This window comes from Triturus cristatus, chromosome 7 (genome assembly GCF_964204655.1).
Source record: "Triturus cristatus chromosome 7, aTriCri1.1, whole genome shotgun sequence".
Lineage (NCBI taxonomy): Eukaryota > Metazoa > Chordata > Amphibia > Caudata > Salamandridae > Triturus > Triturus cristatus.
Window position 1 is genome coordinate 1,010,782,496 of NC_140590.1, and position 17,143 is coordinate 1,010,799,638.

Sequence of the window (17,143 nt, forward strand, 5' to 3'; positions counted from 1 at the left end):
GCTGTGGAGAGCAGCCTTCAGGCTAAGTCTTTAGAGGAATGTAAAGCAGCTTGTTTTACCTTATAATCTCTTGAATTACTAAATGAAAGGACACCACACAGGTATATATATCAAATATATATGTATTTATTACTAGACACACACTACTAATTTCTTTATGAGATTAGAAGTGAGGAACATATGCACAAATCAACATTTAACAATAAGTTAAGCACAAATATGGCTGGGGCACTAAGGGCGTATCAGACCATATACTAAAAAAGAGACTTAGAGATAACAACTTGAGAGGAGACAAGGCCTAGGGCCTTTAGAAGCGCTGGGGCCTCACTAATCCACCCAAGGCAGGTAAGTAAAGGACCCACGGGAGACGCATGCAGTGTGAGAACACAGACGCGGATCCCAATTGATTTCTATGGAGCAAGTCGCGGTTGGAAATTTAAGGTTTAAGGATACTTCGGGAGAGTCTACAAACAAGTCACTTACAGGGTAAGTAGTTCTAGAGCCAACACCCACAGGAGCATCGTAGTGCTGGAGTTACCTCACCCAGGGAAGCCGGGTGCATAGGTGTCTTTTGGTGTCGGGTCGCGGCGTCGTTTTCAATGGGAGCCAAAGAAGACTTGCTGCTTGTGAAGACAGGGGAAGTGTCCGGTGGAATACAAGGCTGGATTCAGAAGAAGGAAGACCTGAAAGCAGAGGGGACAGTGTTCAAAGTCACTTGGCAGTGACCCGGGGCAAGGAAGACTGATGCCCACAGTCATCGGGTGATTTCAGGTGACCACAGGTGTCTTGACTCTTCAGCCACGAGGTCCAGGAGGGGTCGATGACAACCAGGAGCTGTTTTCAGCGGGTCCCACAAAGTGTGCAGCTTACTGCGGTGTCGGTGACCAGATTGGAGCCAACAAGCCTTGGTAACAGCAAGTCTTGTGGAAAGGATAAAAAGTCAGCGGTGCAAACCAGCAAGGTCTGACAGACTCACCCAGCAAGGGTAAGTCAGGGCAGGCCTGGAACAACCAGGGGAGCCTTTTGGAACTGTAGAAAAGTCTTCTGGGGACCCACAAGCCGACCGGCAAGGGATCGCAAAGACGCCTCGGGAGGATTCACTCAACATGGGCCCACGGTCACTCGGGATGGGGTAGGCCTCTGATCTTCGGAGGAAATCCTGCTGGAGGCTTGGGACACACGTGGTCCAATGCACAAGTTTGTAGAACATCGTGAAGGGGTTGCACTCGAAAATAGTGCACGGTACCCAGGGATTGTGTTTCCTCGTGGGGTACACTTGCCTCAGCATCACTGGGGGCTCATGATGGCTTTGGAGAAGTCAGGAAATCCTCTTCGTGGGCTGCAGGGACTACGGACTCCGGCAGGAGCGGAAAAGTTTGCGACCGTTGATTGCAAAGTTTGGTGCCTGCCAAGCACGGGAGTCACTCCTTGACTCCAATGGAGATTCTTCCATCTTCCAGAGGTAATGGAACGTCGAAGGTCCAGGATTCTTCTTCAGAGCGTCATCCAGGGATATCTAGTTTGCAATGGCAAGGGTTCCCTAACTTATACTAGAAGGAAGGGAGGGACTAGCTCTATGACCCCACCTATGGGAGGGTCAGGGGAGTGGGTGGCTACACCCACTTCCCTTTGTCCAGTTTCGTGCCAGAGCAGGGGCAGGTAGCCCCTGAGCCGGTTTGAACTGGTGTATGCACAGAGGAGCCTACTGCTCTCCCAGTGCAGGACTTCAAAGCACTCTAGGAGTGCACCCACCCAGCCTCAATACACTAAACCCTGTCTGGGAGGTGGTTACACCTCCCTGTGACAGGATGCCCATTGTTGGGCCTCCTCCACTGCGAGTTTCGGTCATCAGGAGGGCAGCCCAGTGTCTGTGACTGGTGGCATCCATTTTATGATGCCAGGGCTCTTCAGGATTCTACCATGTTTCCACAGTAGGTACATGTCTATCCCTCTAGAAGGGTGGGATCATACTCCCACACCAGTTACTGGTGTCGGGGTATGATTCCAAAGCGTTTGACATCAAACACGACATGTTTTGATGCAGCCATTCCAAAGTTAGCATTAACCACAAGGTTATAATGCACTTAAGAGTATATGGTTTGACCGCATTCACAAACAGCCCCAGAGAATGGACTCTGAGAGCTACAGAGGGGCTCTGCTGAGGCAGAGGCACCCCCTCACATGGAAACCAAGCACCCTGCCCTCAGGATTGATAGGGCCTGCCTTAGGGGTGACTGATAGGTTTAAATGTGTGTGCAGGGAGAGATGAACAATTGTTACTTACCTGTAAACAGGTGGTTCTCCAGTATTGGTGTCTTTCATAGATTCACATGCTTGAATATTCCCCGTCGTCGGAGTGGGAGTCCCACGGTAAATAAAATAGCAATATATATAGCAAAATATATACATAAATAATCACATAATTAGCGTTATACAGGTGTAAAAACACCCATAGTGTACCTATATGAGAAACTCCATAGGAATACAATGGAGAGAGACAAAAGACTTTTGTAGTCTATCTCTGTCATTATGTAAGTCCGAACTCCAGCCAATCAGGCGTCAGCCCCTCTCTAGAACCTTCTCCTCAGAGCCTCTCACCTCAGATTTTCGTAGCACAAGAGTGACTGTAGAGTGTATGAGGAGAAGAGAGCCTCTGAAGGGAGGAGGGAGGGTCGCATGTGAATCTATGAAAGACACCAATACTGGAGAACCACCTGTTTACAGGTAAGTAACAATTGTTCTTCTCCAGTATTAGGGTGTCTTTCATAGATTCACATGCTTGAATATAGAATAGCTAGCAGTAACAATCACCATTGTTTCCATGCCAAAATAGATTCAAAAATATAAAGATAATCAATCTTCTTATGCATAAAAACAGTATTGAACAACTGTAACATTGTAAATGCATAATATAAATGGAAACAATATGGAGGAGGTGTGAGAAGTTGGCCTGATAGAAAGCAGACCCTACTCTCCTACAGGAGGGAGGAAGAGGCTCACCTTACTTAAAAAGAATGCGCAGCACTGCCTGTCCCACTGCAGCATCCTCCTCGCTTAAAGTTGCCAAGCAGTAGTGCTTAGTAAACGTGTGTCTGGTCGACCACGTAGCTGCTCTGCAGATGTGTTGCAAAGATACTCCAGCAAATAAGGCAGTAGATGATGATACTGCCCTAGTGGAGTGTGCCCTCACTGTAGACTGCAGAGGTTTATTTGCCCTTTGGTGGCAGAAGACAATAGCTGCCGAGATCCAGCGTGCAATCGTTGGTTTAGTAACCTGACGTCCTTTATGACAGCGTCCATATGCTATAAAAAGTTGATCGGATTTTCGGAACGAAGCTGTCTTACTGATGTAGAACTTTAGACACCGCTTCACGTCCAAAGAATGCAATCTTTGCTCTGCAGGTGTCTGAGGATTGGCAAAAAAGGTCTTTAATATTACTGGCTCATTAATATGAAAGTCAGTAGGCACCTTGGGTAGAAATGATGGATTGGTGCGTAACACTACAGCATCCGGTTTGAACTGCAGGAAAGGAGGTTTGATGGTAAAAGCATGAATGTCACTGACACGACGTGAAGACGTTAGTGCCAGAAGTAGGGTTACTTTCCAAGTTAGATATTTTAGGTCGGCCTTGTGAATGGGCTCGAACGGAGGTCTCATCAATTGCGCTAACACAACGTTGAGGTGCCACAACGGAGGAGGACGCCGAACTGGCGGAAATTTTCGGAATAAGCCTTTAAAGAATTGGCGGATTATTCTTGAGGAACAAAGGGAACTTGATCCATCTTGCCGGAATCGGGAAATAGCTGCTAGAAAAACCCGTAAGGTTGCATGAGACAGTCCAGAACTAGCTAGGTGCAAGAAGAATGGTAGCAATTGCTCTGCCGTGGAATGTATCGGATGGACTCCGTTAGCAGCACACCAGTGGCAGAATCTTTTCCATTTGAACTTGTACGTCCTGACTGTAGAGGGTGCTTTTGCTTGGGCCAAAATATCCCTACAATCCTGCGGGATGTCTAGGTGGGCGAACTCATGGTGTTCAGGTTCCAGGCCGATAAGCTCAGTGAGGAGGGATTTGGATGACAAATTCTCCCTTCGCTCATTGTGAGCAGATCCGTCCGATGTTGCAGGAGGATTGGTTGGCATTGGGACAGCAGGAGCAGTTCTGAGACCCACGCTTGTCGTGGCCAGCGCGGGGCTATTAGAATCAGGTGGCAAGGTTGTCTCCTCATCTTCCAAAGAACCCGAGGTATGAGGGGTATTGGAGGAAAGGCGTACGCAAATAGATTGCACCAGTTTATCAAAAGGGCATTCCCCTGCGACTCCTTGTGGGGATGCCAGCTTGCGTAATTTCGGCATTTCCGGTTCTCCGGCGTAGCAAAGAGATCCAGTTGCGGACGACCCCATAGTTGGAATATCCTCTCTAGAGTGGGTTGGTGTAACTCCCACTCGTGGGTCGACGAGGAGGACCTGCTCAGGGAATCCGCTAGGACATTGGATACTCCTGGTAGATGTACTGCCGTAATCATGATATGATGACTGAGAGACCAGTCCCAAATTCTTTGAGCTAACCTGGAGAGACTTGGGGATTTTGTTCCGCCCTGTTTGTTCACATAGTGCATACAGGTTGTGTTGTCTGTCTGTATTAGCACTGACTCTCCTTGGAGCAAAGGTAGAAATGATTTTAGAGCCAGAAAAATCGCCATCAGCTCCAACTTGTTGATGTGCCAAGATCTTTGATGTGTTGACCATCTTCCCTTCACAGAGAGATCCTCCAAATGTGCGCCCCATCCCTCCAATGAGGCGTCTGTCGTGATTGTCCTGTCCGGCGGCACCGACAGAAATGACATGCCTTCCGTCAAGTTGGCTGGAATTGTCCACCATGCGAGTGCTGACTTCATTTGATCTGTGACACATATCATGTCGTGGAAAGATCCCGTTACCTGACGCCACTGAGCATCCAGAGCTTCCTGGATAGGACGTGTCCTCAGTCGGCAATGAGGGATCAAGGCAATGGATGATGACGCCATTCCCAGAAACGATTTTAACAGTCTCACAGAAACTGACTCTTTTGATCTGATCAGAGACACCAGTCGCAGCATCTTTTGTAAACGCTCCTGGGAGAGAAACGCCTTTGCTGATACAGTTTCCAGAGTTGCTCCCAGAAAATCTCTTTGTTGGTACGGATGAAGTTGGGATTTTTCTGCATTTACGGACAGACCTAATGAGCGAAACACGTCCTGGCACAGAAGAGTGTGTTGTCGCAGGTGAGTGCTTGACTGAGATTTCAGGAGAAAATCGTCCAGGTATGGAAAAATTTGCACTCCCTGGAGTCGCAAAAACGCTATTACTGGAGCTAGTACCTTCGTGAACACTCGAGGGGCCGAGCGCAGGCCAAATGGTAACACTTTGAATTGGTAATCGTGTTGACCCACTCGAAAACGCAGGAACTTCCGATGCCGCTGTAATATAGGGATATGAAAATAGGCATCCTGGAGATCTATCGTTGCCAGAAAATCTTCCTGCAAGAGTAAGCGCAAGATGTCTACTAGCGTCATCATACGGAAGGATTGGCTCTTTATATATTTGTTTAGTGCCCTTAGATCAAGGATGGGCCTCCACTCTCCGTTTTTCTTTGTGATCAGAAAGAACCGGGAATAAAAACCTTTTCCCTTTTGAGACACTGGCACCACTTCTATAGCTCCTTTTTGCCTTAAAAGTTGAACTTGATGCAACAGTTCTTTCATTTTCATGCGGTCCGGAGGGTGGTGTGGGAGGAGGGAATTTGGTGAATTCTAAGGCGTGTCCCTTCTTTACAATGTCCAAAACCCAACGGTCCCTTGAGATGGAGGACCATTGGGAAAAGAACAGAGAGATTCGACCTCCAACCTTGTCCGTCTGGTAAGAGTCACTGTCTCTTTGACGCGGTTCCTCTGTATGAGGATTTTCCTCTATATGACTTGGAGGTTTGCTGTCGTGATGCTTGCTGTTGCTGGCCATAAGAGTAACGGTTGGATCCTTGATTGTAAGGTTTGTATTGTTTATTGTCCCTTCGAAAACTTGAGGAGGTGCCGCGTCCGCGTGCACCACGAAAATTGCTCCTTTGAAATTGAAGGTTTCCTAACGATCTAGCTGTCTCAGTATCCTTCTTTATGGACTGTAGAGCTTCATCGACGTGGCTTCCAAATAACGCCTCGCCGTCATACGCCATGTTAAGGATCATGGACTGTACCTCCTGACGAAAGGATGTCGATCTTAACCATCCTTGCCTACCCAGAACAGCCGCTCCGGCAAGCTGACGGAACCCCATGCAGGCGATGTCTACTGCACAATCGATTATTTCCGCCGATGCCGCTTCTCCCTCTTGGAGCAACTTCATTGCCTCCACCTTAGATGGCTCTGGCAACTCCTGAACCACATCCGAAATATCAGCCCATACTTGTCTGTCATATCGTCCCAGGATGGCCAAGGCATTAGCTGCTCTAACCACAGTAGAGGCCATAGAAGAGAATTTACGCCCTATGGCATCCATCCGACGTCCGTCACGATCCGGAGGTGTGGTGATAGTAGATGCAGGATTTTTCGCCTTACGTTGCGCTGCCTGCGTAACGACTGACTCAGGTTTAGCCTGACCCGTGAGGCATGCTGGGGTTCCTATTGGTGCCTTATATTTCTTTTCTAATCGAGGCACCTGTGCTGGCAAGGTATTCGGTGTCTGCATTAATTTCTTGCCTTCTTCCCAAATAAACTCCACAATGGGAATAGCATGCGTCTGTTTATAAGGTTGATTCTTGAAATCATAAAGGAAGCAATCTTCCTCTCTGCGCTCCGTTGTTAGTTTAAAACGGTGTGCTGCCCTTTCCATCAGTTGGTGAAAATTGGCTATGTCCACTGGAGGTGAATCCCCTGTTACTATCTGTGAGGGGGATGGTGTTTGTGCCTGGTAATTGTCCCACTACGCCATATCATCGTCATTGTCATCCACATCCCCATCATCATCTGGGATTTCACCCTCTTCTGTGTCCTGAGGGCCTTCCTCTATAGGCTCATGGTGAGGCAACAACCTTTCTGGAACCTGTCTTGGAGGTGCAGACGGCATCTGAGGAACCGGATTTACAATAGGTACCGGTGGAATATTTGCCGGAATCACCGGGGCTGACGGAACCTCTGAACGTTGAGGGGATAGAGGGAACCGTTGGTTGTAGTCGTCCAACATGCGTTGGAGATTAGTTATGAGCGACAAAGGAAGAGTCGCCGTTTTATGCTTCAGAGGGACCTGCTGTATGTAAACTGGATCTTCATCCTCACTGCTGACATCCTGGCATTTAATAACTAAGTCGGACGGGCTTTGTGCCGTTCGAAAAGACTCCGGTAACCCCTCGGACTCCTGATCAGAATCCGTAGCGAATAATGGTGAGGGAGGCTGTGCATCTCCCACAGGAATATTGTCTTCCTGGCTATCCAGGCCAACACTAGGAGGTAATGGTGTCCAAGAAACCCCAGTTAAAGATGAAACCGACGCTGAAGTCAGCTGAGGTAGTTGTTCCCTCCTTGTCTTCTGGGCAGACGAAACGCTGCTTACTCTTATCTTTACAAATGTACCTGCCGTCGACTGCTGCATGGTATGTTCTGCAGACGCCTTTGGAGAGGCCCTCGTCGACGGAGCCGCCGTCGACGGAATGATGGTCGACGGAACTATCGTCGACAGAGTCTGTGGCAACAAAATCGATGTCGACGGATCCGCCGTCGACGGGGCCGCCGTCGACAGAGCCACCGTCGACGGGGCCGTCGTCGATGCTTTCGTCGACAAGGCTTTCGTCGACAGAACCACCGTCGACAGTGTCGTCGACGGGATCTTCTTTTTCTTCGTCGACGGAGTGGGCGTCGACGAGCTCGACGACGTCTTCGTCGACGACACAATCTTCGTCGACGGAACCTTTACCTTCTTCGTCGACGATGAAGTAATGGGCAAAATAGAAGTCACCGCCCTCGAGGTACTGATGGTAATCGTCGACGAGGATAACGTCGACAGAACGCTCGTCGACGACGAAGCAGCTGATGTCGTCGTCAGAGTCACCGTCGACGAGCTAGAAACAGCAGATCTCGTCGTCGGGAGTATCGTCGACGAGGCGGACAATCTTTTCCCTGAGGAATGGGAAGTAGACGCCTCAGCAGCCTGAGAACAGTGTCCCTTAGGCGACAAAGCAGTAGGTGAGACAGCAGAAGTGGCAGCTGTCAGAGTCAAAGATAGTTTCTTTTTCTTGAGGAAAGGAGATGGTAACTCCTGCACACTACTGCGCTTAGAGGCTGGTTGAGAACGGCCAGAAAGAAGACTTTCAACATCAGAGAGTGGGTTATCCTTATCCTTCAGTCTCTGTAGCCATAATAACAGGCGGCCTTCTTGTAGGAGAGTAGGGTCTGCTTTCTATGTTCACCCCCACTTTTTGCTTTTGCTTTACTGGTTTTCGACTTAGATGTGGCTGTGGGCCTGCTAATCAGACCCACAGCCCTGCTGTTCTCTCTCTAAATTAATACTATGTACTTTAGGTGCATAACCCATTTGGATAGGATCACCTTATTGGCCCCTGTACAGTGTACCCTAGGGACCCAGGGCATAGGTGTACCCTAGGCCTACCAGGGGCTGCGCATGTATTATGCCACCCCTGGCCTGGCCTTCCATTTTGACACAACTGGCTGATCACTCAGCTGGGGCAAGGTCGTGTAATCACCCCTTGCTTAGGTGTAGTATTCCTATACCTAACTTACATATAGACACATGTGTACCTATCAGTCACTCCTATGGCAGGCCTTGACAATCCTGGAGGCAGAGTGCTTGGTAACATGTGAGATGGTGCTCTAGCATGAGCTGAGCCTGTCTGCAGCTTTCGGAACCTTGTCCTTATAGCTGTTCTATGATATAGCCTACCATATACTCTTAAAGTGCCTTATAATCTTAGACGGTTATGGTAACTATGGTTTGGCTTTATCAAAACATGTCGTGTAAGGTGTCTAACACTTTGGAATAATACCCCCATGCCATTTCTGGACATGAGAATATTATTCCCCCCTTCTAGAGGGAAAGACATGTTAAAATCATACTTCAACTGTTAGCCTCTGACCAAAGCCTCAGCATCACAAAATGGATGCTGCTGCCACGACACAAGTCTGACCTCCTGCAGCTGGGAGTGATCCCAGCCAGGGAGGCCTGGACAATAGGTTTCCTGCTTGGGGAGGTGCTAGCACCTCCCCAGACAGCCTTTAGTGTATTGGGGCAGGGTGGGCTGAAAGGAATGAGACATGCCTGGGGCACACAAGGTGTTCCTTGCATAGTCCAGTTCAAACCGGCGCTGGGGCACTCCAGCCCCAGCTCTGGCGCGAAACTGGACAAAGGGAAGTGGGTGTAACCACCCCCTCCCAGGTCCCACCCATAAGGCGTGACCTAGCAGGTATCCCAGCCCCCCAGATTAGTATAAGAGTGGGAGTTGGGCCTCAAGACTTTTGGTTATCCTGAACCTGCAAAACTGAACAGAAACTCTGGACCTTCGACATTCGACGAAAGAAGAAGACTGAAGAATCTCCCTTGTAGCCAAGGAGTGGCTACCCTGTGCAAACAGGCACCATCAAGAGACTACCCTTTGCTTTGCGACCGTTCTACGAGGAACCGACTGCAGAGCCCGACCAGAGCCTTGACTTCCAGACTTCTCCGACCCTCATCCACATCTGCAGCAGAGCTGAGATCCGTGGAGGCGACGAGCGACGTGGGACCGGCTACCTGGGAAAAGTGGCTAGTAACTTACAGCGCAGCTTCTGAGGTACCCTCGAAGTTGTGCACCGGGGATTGAGAAGCCCCACCCCCAAGCACCATCTGCACCGAAGATCAGCCCCCCACACTCCACGAGTCCTGCGTGGGGCCCTTCAGCATTTTCCTGCTTGCCGCGTCTGTCCGGTTGCTTGCCCGCTGGCTAGTGGCCTCTGTGACGACGCATCCTGAAATCTTCTGCGCTGGTTTGGCTCCTCCAGACTGGCTCCCGCTTCTCTGCAAAGAAGAAGCACCCCAGACCTTCCTGGTCTGCACCAGAAGCAAGTCCTTTGTTCTTCGTGGGTTCCGCTTGCCAAGGCTTGGTGAGTCCTAGTCCAACTTCGACGCCGCCGACAGCAAGAGCCTTCGTGGGACAGCTCGCCTCCTGGTCCTGGTCGTCCTCGACGCTTCCTGGTCCTCCTGGCTGCAGCGACAAGCTTCACCTTCACCTGCAACTCTTCACGACATCGCCTGGTTCCTTCCTGGTTCCACGTGGTCACTGGCTAGTGACCTTGACTCTGTCCCTTCTGCTTGCAGGTTTCCTCTCTTCTTGATCCCAGCCTTGGGATCCACGGGACACTCTCCCCTGACTGCCTGTCAGCATCTTTCTTCAGGCATCCATAGGAGTCGACGAGGAAAACGACGCATCTTCACCCCTATGCACCCGCAGCCTGTGGGCTAGGTAACTTGGGTACTCCGGTGCTCATCAGGATAGTGACTATCCTAGTGTCTAGTTTTCAAGTCTCAACTTCCTAGCTACTCCGGAAGTGTCCTAAATCTACCGTTTTCTAAACTGTACTATTGCTATTGACTTTTACGCATTACGCGTGAGTGTTTCCACTCTGCACACGAATCCCGTGGGCCTCCCACTTCCTAACTAACGCTAGTGTAGTGTAGCCCCAGCGATTCCCTAGGCCTAGGCCTATTCTATTTCCGTGACAGTGGTTCTTATACCACTTACTTAGTATATGGTTTGCGTGGCCCCTAGGGCCTAACTGTATTACTTACCTGTGTGACTTACTGTATGCATTAATAAGACTGTGTTGTACTTACCTCTAATCTCATAAAGAGTGCTGAGGGTTTGCTTAGAATAAATACACTTTATTTTATATATATATCTGTTGTGGTGTCCTTTCATTTGGTATTCAAGGGATTATATATGGTATCACAGCTGGCTTCACATGCCATTCAGAGTTTAGCCTAAGACTGCTCTTGTCCATGCTACCACTAGGATAGCTGGTCTATAAGGTTGACTTTACAACCAATCACCATAAGGGTATTTGGACTGATATAAGGTGTACACTATAACTAGTGACATCATACATCAGGCCAACTTCTCACACTTCTCTGTCCTTTAAAGTTTTTGTAGAAAAGGTTCTACAAAATTTACATTTTGCCACTTCATGGTCTGGGTATAAACAGTAAATACACTTACTGTGTGGGTCCTCAGAAAATAAACGCAGTTTTCCACACGAAGAACATGGTCTAAACAAAGATTTCTTACTAGAAGACATCCTGACTGACAAAAACTGAGCAGAGCTCAGGGAGACTCCCTGTCACACGACGTGCGGTAGAAAATCTTAGGTGAGAGGCTCTGAGGAGAAGGTTCTAGAGAGGGGCTGACGCCTGATTGGCTGGAGTTCGGACTTACATAATGACAGAGATAGACTACAAAATTCTTTTGTCTCTCTCCATTGTATTCCTATGGAGTTTCTCATATAGGTACACTATGGGTGTTTTTACACCTGTATAACGCTAATTATGTGATTATTTATGTATATATTTTGCTATATATATTGCTATTTTATTTACCGTGGGACTCCCACTCCGACGACGGGGAATATTCAAGCATGTGAATCTATGAAAGACACCCTAATACTGGAGAAATAGTGAACCTATATCTCAGTGAGGAGTGCTAACACTTCCTCACCCAGGCTGCAGTAGCAGGCCTGTGGTGTTAGATTTAGTCTGCTTCCCAGGGGTGGCATAATACATGCTTCAGCCCCTGGTAGGCCTGTGAAGTACTTATGCCCTTGGTACCTAAGGTACCATAAACTAGGGGCTTATAAGTTACCACAGTAACCAATCACTAGTGCACCTAATATGCACTCCAAGTTGTTTAGAGAGAACCCAGTTCCCCAGCTCTGGAATCGGCCGCACTAGCCATTCGGCCAAGTCCTCTCCAGACTAATAAGTCTGAATGAATCGGCAGCTCTAGTAATGAGGCAGTTTGCACCAGCACATTTCTCCTGTTAGTGCTGCCTCCTAAGGACAGCCCTGGCACTTTTTATATTGCAAATTAACCACTGTGGGACTCACTTCTGGATTCAGACAGACCACAGGTCCCTCAGGTGGCTCATACAAAAGGGACTAAGAGACTTGATAGAAACCACAGTTTTAAAAAAAATTTATTTTGTAAATCTTTCAGCACACTAGTAGACTGGAAGGTTTTCGGGACAAAGGAATGGTCATAGGAGCCAGCTAGTCACCTCCATGCACCTAGGATCTCAAACAATTACTATTAACAGAGTCCCACCAAACCTAAGCAACCACCGTGACAGTTGTCCTTAAGGGGAGGAAACTGTTATGACCACACACTTACTTCCATGTTGAGTCCCAGAAGGCGCCAAATGCAAAATTTCTCCAGGGTGGACTTAGTGGGTACGAAGAAAAATTGGGAAAAGTGTACCAATAACATCTAGGAGAATGCCTGCTTATGACAGAGAGATTGGATAACTAGCATAAGGCACGCTAAGTAAGTGTTATGTTCTATGGCAGCAAGGCAACCCCGAAAAAGAAACAACCAAACATGAAAGAATGCATGTGCTTGCAATACATGCAACTTGCTAAAAGACTAAAATAATGCCAATCCAAAGCACACTTGTGTGCCATTTCTTGAGTGAGGTATACACAAGTGGCAAGATCATGGGTTTACTGAAAAGGTCTTGAAACCTCTCAGATGGCTGCATGAGACTTGGAAATCTCTGCATCCATCTTTGATTTGGGATAGTATACATATCACTTCCAATCAAACTGCGCCTTGCTGGGCAATAGGTGATTTCATAAAGAACATCAACCATACCAAAGAAACTCACCTCTGATGAATCATGGCTGCAGGAACTGATGTCCTCAACCTGGACAAAAAAGAGATAAGTGATTTGCTTATTTCACCCAGAGTGAGCACATGTGCAATAGTGCATCAATAGAGATTAAGAAACTTGATAGAATCCATAGTTTTAAAATAATTTCATAAACCTTTCAGCACACTCACATTCCTGTTTTGAGACTTGAACTGGTATAGAATCCCCAAGGGAACCAAGAAAGGTGCCGGAGTTCAGCTCCTGATTTACGGAAAACTCAGACACAATCTGCAGACTGGCTGATAACCAGTTTGTGAAACAAGCTGAGGAAGTTACGCTCCTTACAGGAAACTACAGAACCAAGATTCGGGGATATGAGTGAAGGATGTACCAAGGAATCGTTGTTAGCTTGAATGATGAATAAAGTACAAAGTCAAAAAATACTTAATTCGGTTTCATAACCATCAAAGTTACAAAACATCCCTATGATGCATTTACCAAATGTAACTTCAATCAGCATCTTTAATACATAAATATAATAAAAACGTTTAAAATGTGTGAAAGTCATAAAACTTGATTTCAGCAGAGTTCGTAAAAATTACTATTTCATTATACTTATAGCTATTAATAAATATCAGCATACTCCTAAAAATTGATAGTATTAACTAGGCATTAGTCTAGATTGTTAAAATCAAACCCATGAACCAATTTGTATGAAACTCATCAGTATCATATCATGTCCTAGAGTGGTAAAGTGTTCGGAAAAGTGCTATTAGAGAGGATGGTCAAATAGAATTAAAAGTACATATAGTTATATACAAGGTCCATAGGTGCTTAAAATTGATTCCATAAAACAAAGCACACTCTAATGGTAATAAGAATTACGATGATTTCGAAAACACTCTCTCTTTGTCAAGATGTTAAGCAAGAAGTGACTCTCTGAAAAAGTAAACTGGATCACTTGTATCGGTCATCAGTATTCGCTTTGCCTCCGTGGACAAACAAATTGAGCGCACACATCTTCTGCACACACTACAATATTTAGGACACACAAACATAATTTGATCAAGAGTCTCAGGACTCATGCTACAAGCTGGGCATGAATCAGACGAGGAGTTTTTATTCCAGTTTTTACAGAATGATCAAAAGGGCGGATAGTCTATTCTACATCTAATTTAAAAATTCTCAGCCAGGGGTGGTGTTATATTATCCATAGAGCTTTCAAAGGCGGGGGTAGGTTGGAATGCCAAGAGCTGCTCTATAAGGTTCCTCAAAGTACCCCTGGTTATTAAGGTGTTGCCCACAAGAGACCAATCGGTCGATTTTAAGACTTGCTTGTCTGCCTTACAAATTAATTCATATGACTCCCACAGTTTGATCAAGCCCAATGTTTTACACCAGTTACGAAGAAACCTTAAGCAGGGTACCTACAGAGCATGACCCAGTTCTTTTACATCTTTCAGGAACTCTCTATATTCAGTTAATTCCAGAGTTGTCCATTTTCGAATCCAGAATAATAGTGGCATTTAGTGGGCCAGGTCGGGTACCCTTTTCATAAGAATATCGAAATAAAGTGGGACTAGTGGGGTGTTTACAGGGACGACAGCGATGAGTAAAATTATTACTGAAGGTTACTTAATGTTGTGTATCTGATTGCAGCATGCCACCTAAATTCCTCCTAAGCTTACAAGAGAGAGATGAGGGAAGTCAAGATGCAGTGAGTGGCCAGCAGTTGGCCAGTTTATTGTTTTATTCTATCCTATTCACTTGTGTGTTCCTCTGAAGTGAGAAGGAACAAGTTGCTGATTGCGAGGACCACAAAGGGGTGCGTAAGGACAGCTTATTACATTGCTATTCAGGTGGTTCCCTACAGGTTAATGTCAATCTTTTCCACCTTGATTCTGACAACAAAATGCCCAATACATGTGGTATAGTCATATTGGTGTCCCCCTGCTCCTGGTCTTCTTCCTTCACCACAAGATCATTCTGTGCATTTTGGTGGTGTTCCCCCTCCTGCTCCATTTCCTCCCCTTTTTAGTTGTTTGGTCCTCATGATCCTCATCTTAGTTATGGGTGGGTGAATATTTCATTCCACCAGCGTAATTGGAAAAATGTGGCATCTCTGCGTTACTCTTGTAAGAAAACAAGTTACTTACCTGTAACTACAGTTATCCAGTATTGGTATCTTTCATAGATTCACATGCCTGAATCATTCCCCGTCGCCGAGGCGGGAGTCCCCGGTAAATAAAAAAGTAGTGCCAAAATGTTAGTAGTAGTAGTAGGCCCAAAGAAAAGGCCAAAAGCCTATATCTTAGCAGCCTATCTACCTCCTTATGCAAAAGGAACCAAGAATTTGGTAACAACCAATCAGACACCAGCACCCTTCGAGAACCCTCTCAGCAGAGCCAGTTCTCCTCAGATTTTCGTAGCACAAGTGGGAAGTGAACGTCCCAAATTATATAGAACGGACTCTATGGGGAGGAGGGTGGGTGCATGTGAATCTATGAAAGATACCAATACTGGATAATCTTCAAATTCGAAACATGCAAGCCATAAAGAGGAAACAGCATGTAATGCAATAACATTGAAAATGAAAGCAAATTATTATTGTAACACATTGCATTGTTATACCAAAGATATCCACATCTTACATATTAAAATATGAAAAGGGTACCTGAAGATATCTCAAAGAAACAGATGTCGTAGTACAGCTTGCCCAACTGCTGCATCATCACGATGCGTGGATTGGAGGCAGTAATGTCTTGTAAAAGTGTGGACATTTTTCCATGTCGCAGCACGGAAGATATTTTCTAGAGTCACACCAGCAAACAATGCTGTAGACGCTGCTACTGTTCTCGTGGAATGGGCCTTGGGTTTCCTCAACAAAGGCCTGCGAGCCTTGTCATGGCAGAAAAGTATTGTAGATGCTATCCATCTGGCAATGGTGGACTTTGTAACCGCCTTTCCCAGGGTAGTCTGGCCATAAGCCACGAACAATTGATCGGACTTTCTAAGGTTCTTTGTTTTTAGAAGATAGAATTTAAGACATCTCTTGATATCGAGAGAATGTAAGGCTCGTTCCACTGGAGTAGATGGATTAGGAAAGAAAGTTTTTAATGTCACTGGTTCATTAAGATGAAACTGTGACGGCACCTTAGGGATAAATGTTGGATTAGTTCGGAGGTGCACGTAGTCTTGAGTGAAGTGTAGAAAAGGTTCCTTTATAGTAAATGCCTGAATTTCACTCACTCGTCGAGCTGATGTTAAAGCCAGAAGTAAAGCAACCTTCCAGGTAAGGAATTTGAGCTCAGCCTTGTGAATGGGTTCGAATGGATGCTTCATTAATTGCATTAAGACTGTGTTGAGTTCCCATTCCGGTGGCGGAAGTCTGACCGGAGGAAACTCTCGGAATAGTCCTTTCATGAACTGCTTAATTAAAGAGGATGAACAAAGAGAAGGGCCATGAGCACCCCTTCTGAATCTGGAAAGTGCAGCTAAGTGGACTTTGACTGAAGGGAAAGAAAGTCCAGATCTTGCCAGGTGTAACAAATAAGGGAGGATCTGTTCTGCATGAGCGTCCACCGGGTGCACCTGGTTTGCTTCACACCAGCAGCAAAACCGTTTCCATTTTAGACGGTAAGTTTTTATCGTGCTGTGGGCTCGTGATTTCGTTAGTATATCCCTACAGTCTTGAGGGATATCCAAGTCCTTAAACTCTAAGAAGTCAGGAGCCATGCGTGTAAATGTAGGGACTGAGGGTCCGGGTGGAGAACCTGACCTCTGTTCCTTGACAGCATCGTGGGCGTCGGGAGAAGACGGATCGGCTGGTCCTGTGATAGCAATAGGAGCTCCTGAAACCAGTATTGGTGTGGCCATCTGGGTGCAATCAAGATGAGACGACAGCCCTCCAACTTCATCTTGCGTATGACCCTCGGTATTAGGGGTATCGGGGGGGAAAGCGTAAGCACAAATCCCTGACCATCGCATGGACAGGGCATTCCCCCTTGAGCCCTGTTGAGGGTATCTGCTGACATAGAAGCGGCATTTCTTGTTCTCCTTTGTGGCGAACAAATCCAGCGGTGGTGTTCCCCAAGCTCTGAATACTCTGAGCACTTGAGCCTGCTCTAGCTCCCATTCGTGGCAATCTGATTGGGATCGGCTGAGTGTGTCCGCTAATGTATTGCAGAGACCTCGGACATGTTCTGCTCTGAGGGTTATGTTGTGGAGTGTGACCCATTCCCACAACTCCTGAGCTTCCGTGGACAG

The 17,143-nt window shown here is 46.8% G+C and overlaps 1 protein-coding gene across 7 annotated transcripts in view; it reads right to left on the bottom strand.

Annotated features, from left to right (window-relative positions):
• The window catches only part of LOC146811006 (uncharacterized), a 1,023,327-nt gene that overhangs the window by 715,078 nt on the left and 291,106 nt on the right, over positions 1–17,143 (bottom strand). For all 7 annotated transcript variants that reach the window (XR_014965769.1, XR_014965768.1, XM_085614480.1 and 4 more), the window contains one exon: positions 12,893–12,931. The gene's annotated coding sequence lies outside the window, so the exon portion shown is untranslated. The remainder of the gene's footprint in view (positions 1–12,892; positions 12,932–17,143) is intronic.